The sequence below is a fragment of the Hordeum vulgare genome, chromosome 5H (assembly GCF_904849725.1).
Source record: "Hordeum vulgare subsp. vulgare chromosome 5H, MorexV3_pseudomolecules_assembly, whole genome shotgun sequence".
Classification (NCBI taxonomy): Eukaryota; Viridiplantae; Streptophyta; class Magnoliopsida; order Poales; family Poaceae; genus Hordeum; species Hordeum vulgare.
This window is the reverse complement of record NC_058522.1, coordinates 473,873,085-473,886,008: the sequence shown is the minus strand read 5'-3', so window position 1 is coordinate 473,886,008 and position 12,924 is coordinate 473,873,085.

The window sequence follows — 12,924 nt, the reverse complement described above, 5'->3', positions numbered from 1 at the left end:
CCTCACGCAAACTCTACACATTAAGTGAAGCTCGATATGCAACGGGTTGCATATCGACGAAACTCCACGATTAATTATTTAATTCACTCCTGATTATTTACACGGCAATATTAAATTGTTGTTATCATGGCAAGGGTGAATCGGTGATCCTACATGGCATCCTTGACGGTTTAACTCGTGGAACATAGAACGGAGCTACGGCACAAGAAACCCGCAACACAAGATATATATGCCATGAATGCGTCATGCATGCGAGTTACAACATCACGGCAAGAAGAGAAAGAAGCAGGTGTCGCCACGGCGAGCGAAAGAGAAACTATGGCGGCAAGACGGAAACGATGCCACGGCAACGTTCCTATCCCGATACTCAACGAGATATCGGTGCCACGATCTGGAAGCGTGTGCGGGAACGCTACATAAAGAATGGGGTGATCCCGTATCTCGGGTTCCCATGTGTCGAGGCACGATGAAAGAAGACAACGTGCAATGGGCATACTGTTGGGGAACGTCGCATGGGAAACAAAAATTTTCCTACGCGCACGAAGACCTATCATGGTGATGTCCATCTACGAGAGGGGATGAGTGATCTACGTACCCTTGTAGACCGTACAGCAGAAGCGTTAGAGAACGCGGTTGACGTAGTGGAACGTCCTCACGTCCCTCGATCCGCCCCGCGAACAATCCCACGATCAGTTCCACGATCTAGTACCGAACGGACGGTACCTCCGCGTTCAGCACACGTACAGCTCGACGATGATCTCGGCCTTCTTGATCCAGCAAGAGAGACGGAGAGGTAGAAGAGTTCTCCGGCAGCGTGACGGCGCTCCGGAGGTTGGTGATGACCTTGTCTCAGCAGGGCTCCGCCCGAGCTCCGCAGAAACGCGATCTAGAGGAAAAACCGTGGAGGTATGTGGTCGGGCTGCCGTGGAAAAGTCGTCTCAAATCAGCCCTAAAACCTCCGTATATATAGGTGGGAGGGAGGGGGCCTTGCCTTGGGGCTCAATGAGCCCCAAGGGGGTCGGCCGAGTCCAAGGGGGAGGACTCTCCCCCCCCAAACCGAGTTGGACTAGGTTTGGTGGGAGGGAGTCCCCCTTCCTTCCCACCTCCTCCCTTTTTTTTTTCTCTCTTGATTTTCTTCTCCTTGGCGCATAGGGCACTTGTGGGCTGTCCCACCAGCCCACTAAGGGCTGGTGTGTCTCCCCCAAGGCATATGGACTTCCCCGGGGTGGGTTGCCCCCCCCCCCCGGTGAACTCCCGGAACCCATTCGTCATTCCCGGTACATTCCCGGTAACTCCGAAAACCTTCCGGTAATCAAATGAGGGCATCCTATATATCAATCTTCGTTTCCGGACCATTCCAGAAACCCTCGTGACGTCAGTAATATCATCCGGGACTCCGAACAACATTCGGTAACCAACCATATAACTCAAATACGCATAAAACAACGTCGAACCTTAAGTGTGCAGACCCTGCGGGTTCGAGAACTATGTAGACATGACCCGAGAGACTCCTCGGTCAATATCCAATAGCGGCACCTGGATGCCCATATTGGATCCTACATATTCTACGAAGATCTTATCGTTTGAACCTCAGTGCCAAGGATTCGTATAATCCCGTATGTCATTCCCTTTGTCCTTCGGTATGTTACTTGCCCGAGATTCGATCGTCATTATCCGCATACCTATTTCAATCTCGTTTACCGGCAAGTCTCTTTACTCGTTCCGTAATACAAGATCCCACAACTTACACTAAGTTACATTGCTTGCAAGGCTTGTGTGTGATGTTGTATTACCGAGTGGGCCCCGAGATACCTCTCCGTCACACGGAGTGACAAATCCCACTCTTGATCCATACTAACTCAACTAACACCTTCGGAGATACCTGTAGAGCATCTTTATAGTCACCCAGTTACGTTGCAACGTTTGATACACACAAAGCATTCCTCCGGTGTCAGTGAGTTATATGATCTAATGGTCATAGGAATAAATACTTGACACGCAGAAAACAGTAGCAACAAAATGACACGATCAACATGCTACGTCTATTAGTTTGGGTCTAGTCCATCACGTGATTCTCCCAATGACGTGATCCAGTTATCAAGCAACAACACCTTGCTCATAATCAAGTGACACTGACTATCATCGATCAACTGGCTAGCCAACTAGAGGCATGCTAGGGACGGTGTTTTGTCTATGTATCCACACATGTAAATGAGTCTTCATTCAATACAATTATAGCATGGATAATAAACTATTATCTTGATACAGGAATTATAATAATAACTATATTTATTATTGCCTCTAGGGCATAATTCCAACAGTCTCCCACTTGCACTAGAGTCAATAATCTAGCCCTCACATCACCATGTGAATTACATTGTAATAAATCTAACACCCATACAGTTCTGGTGTCGATCATGTTTTGGCCGTGGAAGAGGTTTAGTCAACGGGTCTGCTACATTCAGATCCGTGTGCACTTTGCATATATTTACGTCCTCTTCCTCGACGTAGTCGCGGATGAGGTTGAAGCATCGTTTGATGTGTCTGGTCTTCTTGTGAAACCGTGGTTCCTTTGCTAAGGCAATGGCACGAGTGTTGTCACAGAACAAGGTTATTGGATTCAGTGCGCTTGGCACCACTCCAAGATTCGTCATGAACTGCTTCATCCAGACACCCTCCTTAGCCGCCTCCGAGGCAGCCATGTACTCCGCTTCACATGTAGAATCTGCTACGACGCTTTGCTTGGAACTGCACCAGCTTACTGCACCCCCATTAAGAATAAATACGTATCCGGTTTGCGACTTAGAGTCATCCGGATCTGTGTCAAATCTTGCATCGACGTAACCTATTACGGCGAGCTCTTCGTCACCTCCATACATGAGAAACATCTCCTTAGTCCTTTTCAGGTACTTCAGGATATTCTTGACCGCCATCCAGTGATCCACTCCTGGATTACTCTGGAACCTACCTGCGATACTTATGGCCAGGCTAACGTCCGGTCTAGTGCACAGCATCGCATACATGATAGAACCTATGGCTGAAGCATAGGGGACGGAGCGCATATGCTCTCTATCTTCATCAGTTGCTGGGCACTGAGTCTTACTCAATATTGTACCTTGTAAAACTGGCAAGAACCCTTTCTTGGACTGTTCCATTTTGAACCTTTTCAAAACTTTATCAAGGTATGTGCTTTGTGAAAGTCCTATCAGACGTTTTGATCTATCCCTATAGATCTTAATGCCTAGAATGTAAGCAGCTTCTCCTAGGTCCTTCATACAGAAACTTTCGTTCAAGTAACCTTTTATGCTCTCCAAAAGCTCTACGTTGTTTCCAATCAGTAATATGTCATCCACATATAATATTAGAAACGCCACAGAGCTCCCACTCACTTTCTTGTAAATACAAGATTCTCCAACCACTTGTATAAACCCAAATGCTTTGATCGTTGGAGCTTGCACACCTTGTTAGCATTCTTAGGATCGACAAAACCTTCGGGTTGCATCATATACAACTCTTCCTTAAGGAAACCGTTAAGGAACGCCGTTTTGACATCCATCTGCGAGATTTCATAACCGAAAAATGCAGCTATTGCTAACATGATTCTGACGGACTTAAGCATCGCTACGGGTGAGAAAGTCTCATCGTAGTCAACTCCTGGAACTTGTGAAAAACCCTTTGCCACAAGTCGAGCTTTATAAACGGTCACATTACCGTCAGCGTCCGTCTTCTTCTTAAAGATCCATTTGTTCTGAATAGCCTTGCGGCCCTCAGGTAGTATCTCCAAAGTCCACACTTTGTTCTCATACATGGATCCTATCTCGGACTTCATGGCTTCTAGCCATTTGTTGGAATCTGGGCCCACCATTGCTTCTTCATAATTTGCAGGTTCATTGTTGTCTAACAACATGATTGATAAGACGGGATTACCGTACCACTCTGGAGCAGCGCGTGATCTCGTCGACCTGCGTGGTTCAACAGAAACTTGAACTGGAGTTTCATGATCATTATCATTAACTTCCTCCTCAACCGGCGTCGCAACGACAGAGGTTTCCCCTTGCCCTGCGCCACCATCCAGAGGGATGAGAGGTTCGACAACCTCGTCAAGTTCTATCTTCCTCCCACTCAATTCTCTCGAGAGAAACTCCTTCTCGAGAAAAGCTCCGTTTTTAGCAACAAACACTTTGCCCTCGGATTTGAGATAGAAGGTGTACCCAACTGTCTCTTTTGGGTAACCTATGAAGACACACTTTTCCGCTTTGGGTTCCAGCTTTTCAGGCTGAAGCTTTTTGACATAAGCATCACATCCCCAAACTTTAAGAAACGACAACTTTGGCCTTTTGCCATACCACAGTTCGTATGGTGTCGTCTCAACGGATTTTGATGGTGCCCTATTTAAAGTGAATGCAGCTGTTTCTAATGCATAACCCCAAAATGATAACGGCAAATCAGTAAGAGACATCATAGATCGCACCATCTCTAATAAAGTACGATTACGACGTTCGGACACACCATTACGCTGTGGTGTTCCAGGCGGTGTCAACTGTGAAACAATTCCACATTTTATTAAGTGATCACCAAACTCGAAACTCAGATATTCATCCCCATGATCAGACCGTAGGAGCTTGATCTTCTTGTTACGATGATTTTCCACTTCACTCTGGAATTGCTTGAACTTTTCAAATGTTTCAGACTTGTGCTTCATCAAGTAGACATAACCATACCTACTCAAATCGTCAGTGAAGGTGAGGAAATAACGATAGCCGCCGCGTGCCTCCACGCTCATTGGACCACACACATCGGTATGTATGATTTCCAATAAGTTACTTGCACGCTCCATTGTTCCGGAGAACGGAGTCTTAGTCATCTTGCCCATGAGGCATGGTTCGCACGTGTCAAGTGAATCAAAGTCAAGTGACTCCAAAAGTCCATCAGCATGGAGTTTCTTCATGCGCTTTACACCAATATGACCCTAGCGGCAGTGCCAAAAAAATATGGTGCTATCATTGTTTACTCTAACTCTTTTGGTCTCAATGTTATGTATATGCGTATCGCTATCTAGATTCAATATGAACAATCCTCTCACATTCGGTGCATGACCATAAAAGATGTTACTCATAGAAATAGAACAACCATTATTCTCTGACTTAAAAGAGTAACCGTCTCGCAATAAACAAGATCCAGATATAATGTTCATGCTCAACGCAGGCACTAAATAACAATGATTTAAGTTCATCACTAATCCCGACGGTAGCTGAAGTGACACTGTGCCGACGGCGATTGCATCAACCTTGGAACCATTTCCTACGCGCATCGTCACTTCATCTTTCGCCAGCCTTCGTCTATTCCGCAGTTCCTGTTTCGAGTTGCAAATATGAGCAACAGAACCGGTATCGAATACCCAGGCACTACTACGAGAGCCGGTTAAGTACACATCAATAACATGTATATCAAATATACCTGTTTTTTCTTTGCCCGCCTTCTTATCTGCCAGATACTTGGGGCAATTGCGCTTCCAGTGACCCATACCCTTGCAATAGGAACACTCCGTTTCAGGCTTAGGTCCAGCTTTGGGTTTCTTCGGCGGATTGGCAACAGGCTTTCAACATCGCAAACAACTCGCCGGGAGACTTGTTCATCCCTTGCATGTTGTAGTTCAACACAAAGCCTTTGTAGCTTGGCGGCAGTGATTGAAGGATTCTGTCAGTGATAGCTTCTTGCGGGAGTTCAATCCCCAGCTCAGCTAGACGGTTTGAGTACCCACACATTTTGAGCACATGTTCATTGACAGACGAGTTTTCCTCCATCTTGCAAGCATAGAATTTATCGGAGGTCTCATACCTCTCGATCCAGGCGTTCTTCCGAAAGATAAACTCCAACTCCTGGAACATCTCAAATGCTCCATGACGCTCAAAGCGACGTTGAAGTCCCGGTTCTAAGCCATACAAGACTGCACATTGAACTATTGAGTAGTCCTCCTTACGTGCTAACCAAGCGTTCTTAACATCCTGATCAGCCGTAGCGGGTGGTTCATCTCCTAGCGCAGCATTAAGGACATAATCCTTCTTCCCAGCTTGTAAGATTAGCTTAAGATTACGAGCCCAGTCTACAAAGTTGCTTCCATCATCTTTCAACTTAGCTTTCTCTAGGAACGTATTAAAATTCAGGATGACTGTCGCGTGAGCCATGATCTACAACACAAATATATTCAAAGTGGACTTAGACTATGTTCAAGATAATTAGAGTTCAACTTAATCAAATTATGTGCTAAACTCCCACTCAAAAAGTACATCTCTCTGGTCATTTGAGTGGTTCATGATCCACTTACACTATCCCAAGTCCGATCATCACGTGAGTTGAGTATAGTTTCAGTGGTAAGCATCCCTATGCTAATCATATCAACTATATGATTCATGATCGACCTTTCGGTCTCATGTGTTCCGAGGCCATGTCTGCACATGCTAGGCTCGTCAAGCTTAACCCGAGTGTTCCGCGTGCGCAACTGTTTTGCACCCGTTGTATGTGAACGTTGAGTCTATCACACCCGATCATCACGTGGTGTCTCGAAACGACGAACTGTAGCAACGGTGCACAGTCGGGGAGAACACAATTTCATCTTGAAATTTTAGTGAGAGATCACCTCATAATGCTACCGTCGTTCTAAGCAAAATAAGGTGTAGAAAAGGATTAACATCACATGCAATTCATAAGTGACATGATATGGCCATCATCACGTGCTTCTTGATCTCCATTACCAAAGCACCGACACGATCTTCTTGTCACCGGCGCCACACCATGATCATCCATCAACGTGTTGCCATCGGGGTTGTCGTGCTACTCATGCTATTACTACCAAAGCTACATCCTAGCAAAATAGTAAACGCATCTGCAAGCACAAACGTTAGTATAAAGACAACCCTATGGCTCCTGCCGGTTGCCGTACCATCGACGTGCAAGTCGATATTTCTATTACAACATGATCATCTCATACATCCAATATATCACATCACATCGTTGGCCATATCACATCACAAGCATACCCTGCAAAAGCAAGTTAGACGTCCTCTAATTTTGTTGTTACATGTTTTACGTGGTGACCAAGGGCATCTAGTAGGATCGCATCTTACTTACGCAAACACCACAACGGAGATATATGAGTTGCTATTTAACCTCATCCAAGGACCTCCTCGGTCAAATACGATTCAACTAAAGTTGGAGAAACCGTCACTTGCCAGTCATCTTTGAGCAAAGGGGGTTACTCGTAACGATGAAACCAGTCTCTCGTAAGCGTACGAGTAATGTCGGTCCAAGCCGCTTCAATCCAACAATACCGCGGAATCAAGAAAAGACTAAGGAGGGCAGCAAAACGCACATCACCGCCCACAAAAAACTTTTGTGTTCTACTCGAGAAGACATATACGCATGAACCTAGCTCATGATGCCACTGTTGGGGAACGTCGCATGGGAAACAAAAATTTTCCTACGCGCACGAAGACCTATCATGGTGATGTCCATCTACGAGAGGGGATGAGTGATCTACGTACCCTTGTAGACCGTACAGCAGAAGCGTTAGAGAACGCGGTTGATGTAGTGGAACGTCATCACGTCCCTCTATCCGCCCCGCGAACAATCCCGCGATCAGTTCCACGATCTAGTACCGAACGGACGGCACCTCCGCGTTCAGCACACGTACAGCTCGACGATGATCTCGGCCTTCTTGATCCAGCAAGAGAGACGGAGAGGTAGAAGAGTTCTCCGGCAGCGTGACGGCGCTCCGGAGGTTGGTGATGACCTTGTCTCAGCAGGGCTCCGCCCGAGCTCCGCAGAAACGCGATCTAGAGGAAAAACCGTGGAGGTATGTGGTCGGGCTGCCGTGGAAAAGTCATCTCAAATCAGCCCTAAAACCTCCGTATATATAGGTGGGAGGGAGGGGGCCTTGCCTTGGGGCTCAATGAGCCCCAAGGGGGTCGGCCGAGTCCAAGGGGGAGGACTCTCCCCCCCCCAAACCGAGTTGGACTAGGTTTGGTGGGAGGGAGTCCCCCTTCCTTCCCACCTCCTCCCTTTTTTTTTCTTTCTCTCTTGATTTTCTTCTCCTTGGCGCATAGGGCACTTGTGGGCTGTCCCACCAGCCCACTAAGGGCTGGTGTGTCTCCCCCAAGGCCTATGGGCTTCCCCGGGGTGGGTTGCCCCCCCGGTGAACTCCCGGAACCCATTCGTCATTCCCGGTACATTCCCGGTAACTCCGAAAACCTTCCGGTAATCAAATGAGGTCATCCTATATATCAATCTTCGTTTCCGGACCATTCCGGAAACCCTCGTGACGTCCGTAATCTCATCCGGGACTCCGAACAACATTCGGTAACCAACCATATAACTCAAATACGCATAAAACAACGTCGAACCTTAAGTGTGGAGACCCTGCGGGTTCGAGAACTATGTAGACATGACCCGAGAGACTCCTCGGTCAATATCCAATAGTGGGACCTGGATGCCCATATTGGATCCTACGTATTCTATGAAGATCTTATCGTTTGAACCTCAGTGCCAAGGATTCGTATAATCCCGTATGTCATTCCCTTTGTCCTTCGGTATGTTACTTGCCCGAGATTCGATCGTCACTATCCGCATACCTATTTCAATCTCGTTTACCGGCAAGTCTCTTTACTTGTTCCGTAATACAAGATCCCGCAACTTACACTAAGTCACATTGCTTTCAAGGCTTGTGTGTGATGTTGTATTACCGAGTGGGCCCCGAGATACCTCTCCGTCACACGGAGTGACAAATCCCAGTCTTGATCCATACTAACTCAACTAACACCTTCGGAGATACCTGTAGAGCATCTTTATAGTCACCCAGTTACGTTGAGACGTTTGATACACACAAAGCATTCCTCTGGTGTCAGTGAGTTATATGATCTCATGGTCATAGGAATAAATACTTGACACGCAGAAAACAGTAGCAACAAAATGACACGATCAACATGCTACGTCTATTAGTTTGGGTCTAGTCCATCACGTGATTCTCCCAATGACGTTATCCAGTTATCAAGCAACAACACCTTGCTCATAATCAGAAGACACTGACTATCATCGATCAACCGGCTAGCCAACTAGAGGCATGCTAGGGACGGTGTTTTGTCTATGTATCCACACATGTAAATGAGTCTTAATTCAATACAATTATAGCATGGATAATAAACTATTATCTTGATACAGGAATTATAATAATAACTATATTTATTATTGCCTCTAGGGCATAATTCCAACACATACATACGGTGCAATCATACATTCAACTCATACAACACATGCATACGGTCCTCGGCCACGTCTCATCGGTATACCTTCGAAGCGTGCGATTCGAAGCGGATCGGTTCGGTCAAGGAGATCAACGATCGTCGTGGACGTCATGGAAGTAGTGGTCATCGTGGAAGTCGAGGTACTCGGTCTCGTCGATGGTAGTCGTTCGCTCGGCGTCATGGTTCACGGTCTTCGGCGACGGTAGTCGAACTCGTTTATGGGGGTCGTCAATGGCGTCGTGAAACTCGGCGAGCTCGATGTCGACCCACAGGAGGCGGGGATGGTGCACGTGGTCTTTGGCGACGTAACCAGCAGCAGCAAACACAACGCGACGCAAGCAGCAAGCAAACAACAACAAGAGCAACTCCTACAACAACTACAACACTAAGCAACATCAGCTACAGCAAGGCAAAGCGGCAAGCAACAGCAACAGACATCAACTAGCTAGCAGCTAGCCTACAGCAACAGCCAGCAACAGGCAACAACATTAGGCTCACATGCAAGCAACTAACACAAGCTCGCAACAGCAACTAAGCAATGGCCAGCAAGAGCAAGCTAGCATGCATCAACTACAGGCAGGCAACGCGGCACAAACAAACAACAACATCATCTACATCAAGCTAACAGTCGAGCAAAGCAACTACTAGCTGGCAGCGAGGCACGACAAGAGCAACAACACAGCTCGGCCGCAGCAACACATCAACAACAACACCTGCATCGGGATCAAGCTCGGCAAGGCATCTGCCACGACATCTACAGCAGTAGCTAGCAAAGCAACAGCCGGTAGCAAAAGCAAGCAAAGCCAGCAACCTACGCACAACAAGCAGGCCAGCAACTAAGCAGCAACAGCACGACACAGCTACAGGCACACGGCAATGCGGCAACAGCAACGGACAGCGTCCAGCAGCAACACAAGCAGGCAACAACTCAAGAGTATCACCAAGCAGCAGCAAGATGCATCAGCCGGCCATGGCAAGCGCACGCAACACAGCAAAACGCAACAATATGCAGCAGGAGCTGCTCGACAACAGCGACGGCAGGAGGAGGACGGGGCTCCTGGAGGCTTGTCCATGGCCAGCACGACGCCGGGGAACAGCAGCAGGGCGCCGCCGGCAAGCAGCGAGCGCGAGGCCGAGGGGCGGCGAGCTCGGGGAGCAACGGACGACGCACGGGGATGTCGGCGAGGAGGCCAGGGTGACGGACGCGTAGAGAGGCGGCGTGACTGCTTGCTCGGTAGGGAGGCAAGGCGGCGCGCGGGGCACGCGGGGAGGCGGCGAGGCGCACCAGCGAGGCGCAGCAGCACGCGGGGAGGCGCAGCGCGGGGCTGCCGGAGGCGCGCGGGGCCTGACGACCAGCTCGGGGAGAGACCATGGCGCGGCGACCGGCGACGTGGAGGCGCGGGCGACGGCCTAGGGCGAGGGGATCGGGGAAGATGGCGCTGCGCGAGAGGGGGAGAAGGGGATCGGGGCAGAGAGGGAGCCACGAGGAGGACGAGGGGGAGTGTCGCTAGGGCACGGGGGGAGCTGCATGGGCCTTGCCGGCTGGGCCTGGGCAGGCTCCTCCTCTCTCCCCATTTGTTTTTTAAATAAAAACAGAGAACAAACATAAAAGGAAAATATGTTTTAACAAAATAAAAAAAATGCCTTTTACTCCTTTAAAAATATACCCCAAACTTTTAAAATAGATTGGGCCTTTTTGAAACAAATAAAAATAAAACCCTTTTGAAGAATAAAATAAAACCTCTTTCTTACAAAAGAATAAAATCAAACCCCTTTTATTTAAAGAATAAAATAAAAGCTCTTTAAAGGAGAAAATAAAATGAGAGGGTTTTAAAATAAAACAAAAGGAGAAATAAAATAAAAACCCAAGGGTTGCCCCTACATTTAATAAAAGGTTTTTTTTTAAAGAAGACGCATTTATTTGAAGGGGTTAAAACGAAAACTTTAGCAAACCACAAAAAGAATAAGAGAGGGACGAGAGGGGAGAGAAGGTTTTTTAGGTCCTCGGTGCAACAGGGTTACGAGCTTGAACTTGTTGCACCCAATCACGTTGCAAGGCCCTAAGGCAGATACACACATGCGCTCACACTCAAACAACGAGGTGCAACTAGCCACACGAGACAAGCACAGATGACATGATGCCAAGCATGACGCGATGATGCAAACTACATGATGAAGCAACCAACAAAATAAAATAGCCACACGACGGAAACGGAATAAAGGGGGGAATCTTCTGGAGCGTCGGTTTGGGGCTGTCACAACTCTCCTACACTACAAGAGGATCTCGCCCCGAGATCCAAGAATGAAAGGGGGAGAGGATGAGAAAGAACAAGAGGTAAAAACTTAGTCGCTTCCTTGACAAACGAGTGAAACCAATGATCCTTGAAGGTTGCAATGAGATGAGGAATGATATGGGACAGAAGCAAGAATTCACGGAAAATTTCGGCAGCACTTCGGTAGGAAAATGGGACAAAAAAAATTCGATAAGAAGAGAGAAATAGACAATATTCACAACAAACAAGTAAATAGAACAAGGGAACACCATGATCTTGATAGAACAACATAATAGACCCAAAAGAGCAACATCACAATACCTCCGGAACAAGAGAATAAGAACTAACTCAAGCGGAAGAAGAGAATGAAGAAAAGAATGGCAACTACTAACTCCAATGAACCTGGCGAGCATCCTTGCAATAAGAATTGGACGGTGTTGTTGGAAAAACAACAACGAAAAGAACAAGATAGTAGTGGGCTTATGAAAATCATCTCAACATATATGAGGTGACAACCAACCACTAAAAGAAACAAGGATTGATTGGGAGAAACAAGATATGAACAATTTCTTACACCAAGAGGATACATTGAGAACTTGGATTAATGACAAGCACCATGATAGCAACAATCCATAGGAAAAGCTTTAGGTGAAATCCAAACCAAGATAGCTCAATGAAGAAATCATGGGTTAAAATATCTCATGATCAAAGAATTGGTGGGTTTAATTATCTCATACTTGAAATGAAATCTCTTCGAGGCTCCTACACTAACAAGAATGCTATAATACCACCTCAAAGGATAAGGAAGAACAATTGCACATATAAATGTAAGAGAAAGGATACTTGAGGTTCTCCAACAAGAATCTTGAAGAACACTTGAGAACGAATTGAAACCTTGATGAACCACCATGAAGGACCACCGTATAAAAATGAATGATGCAACGATAAGAAGGTAGAAAAATAATAAGATTATGACCTTGCAAAGATTTAGATGGAGCCTCACAAAGAGATACTAAAAGAACTTGAAACTCCGAAAAAGAAAGATAAGCACTTGAGAAAAGAATTGATATCATGAGCCACTCCGGAAGAAAGATTGAAATCACTATGAAACAGGAATAAGAATTATGTTATGCTAATCCTTCATCAAGTTAAACTGATGACAAGCAACGGATTTAGCAAACCACTTATTCTTCTTGAAATGACTGAGGAGAGACATGAGCACAAACTAGAAGAAATCTTGAAAGAGGCACCGGTGAGAATTGAAATGAATGAGGCAACCATGAATGACTGGAGATACATGAGAATGAAGAGATCATAAGCCACCTAAGAGAAAACTAGAACAAGGCACTGGATAA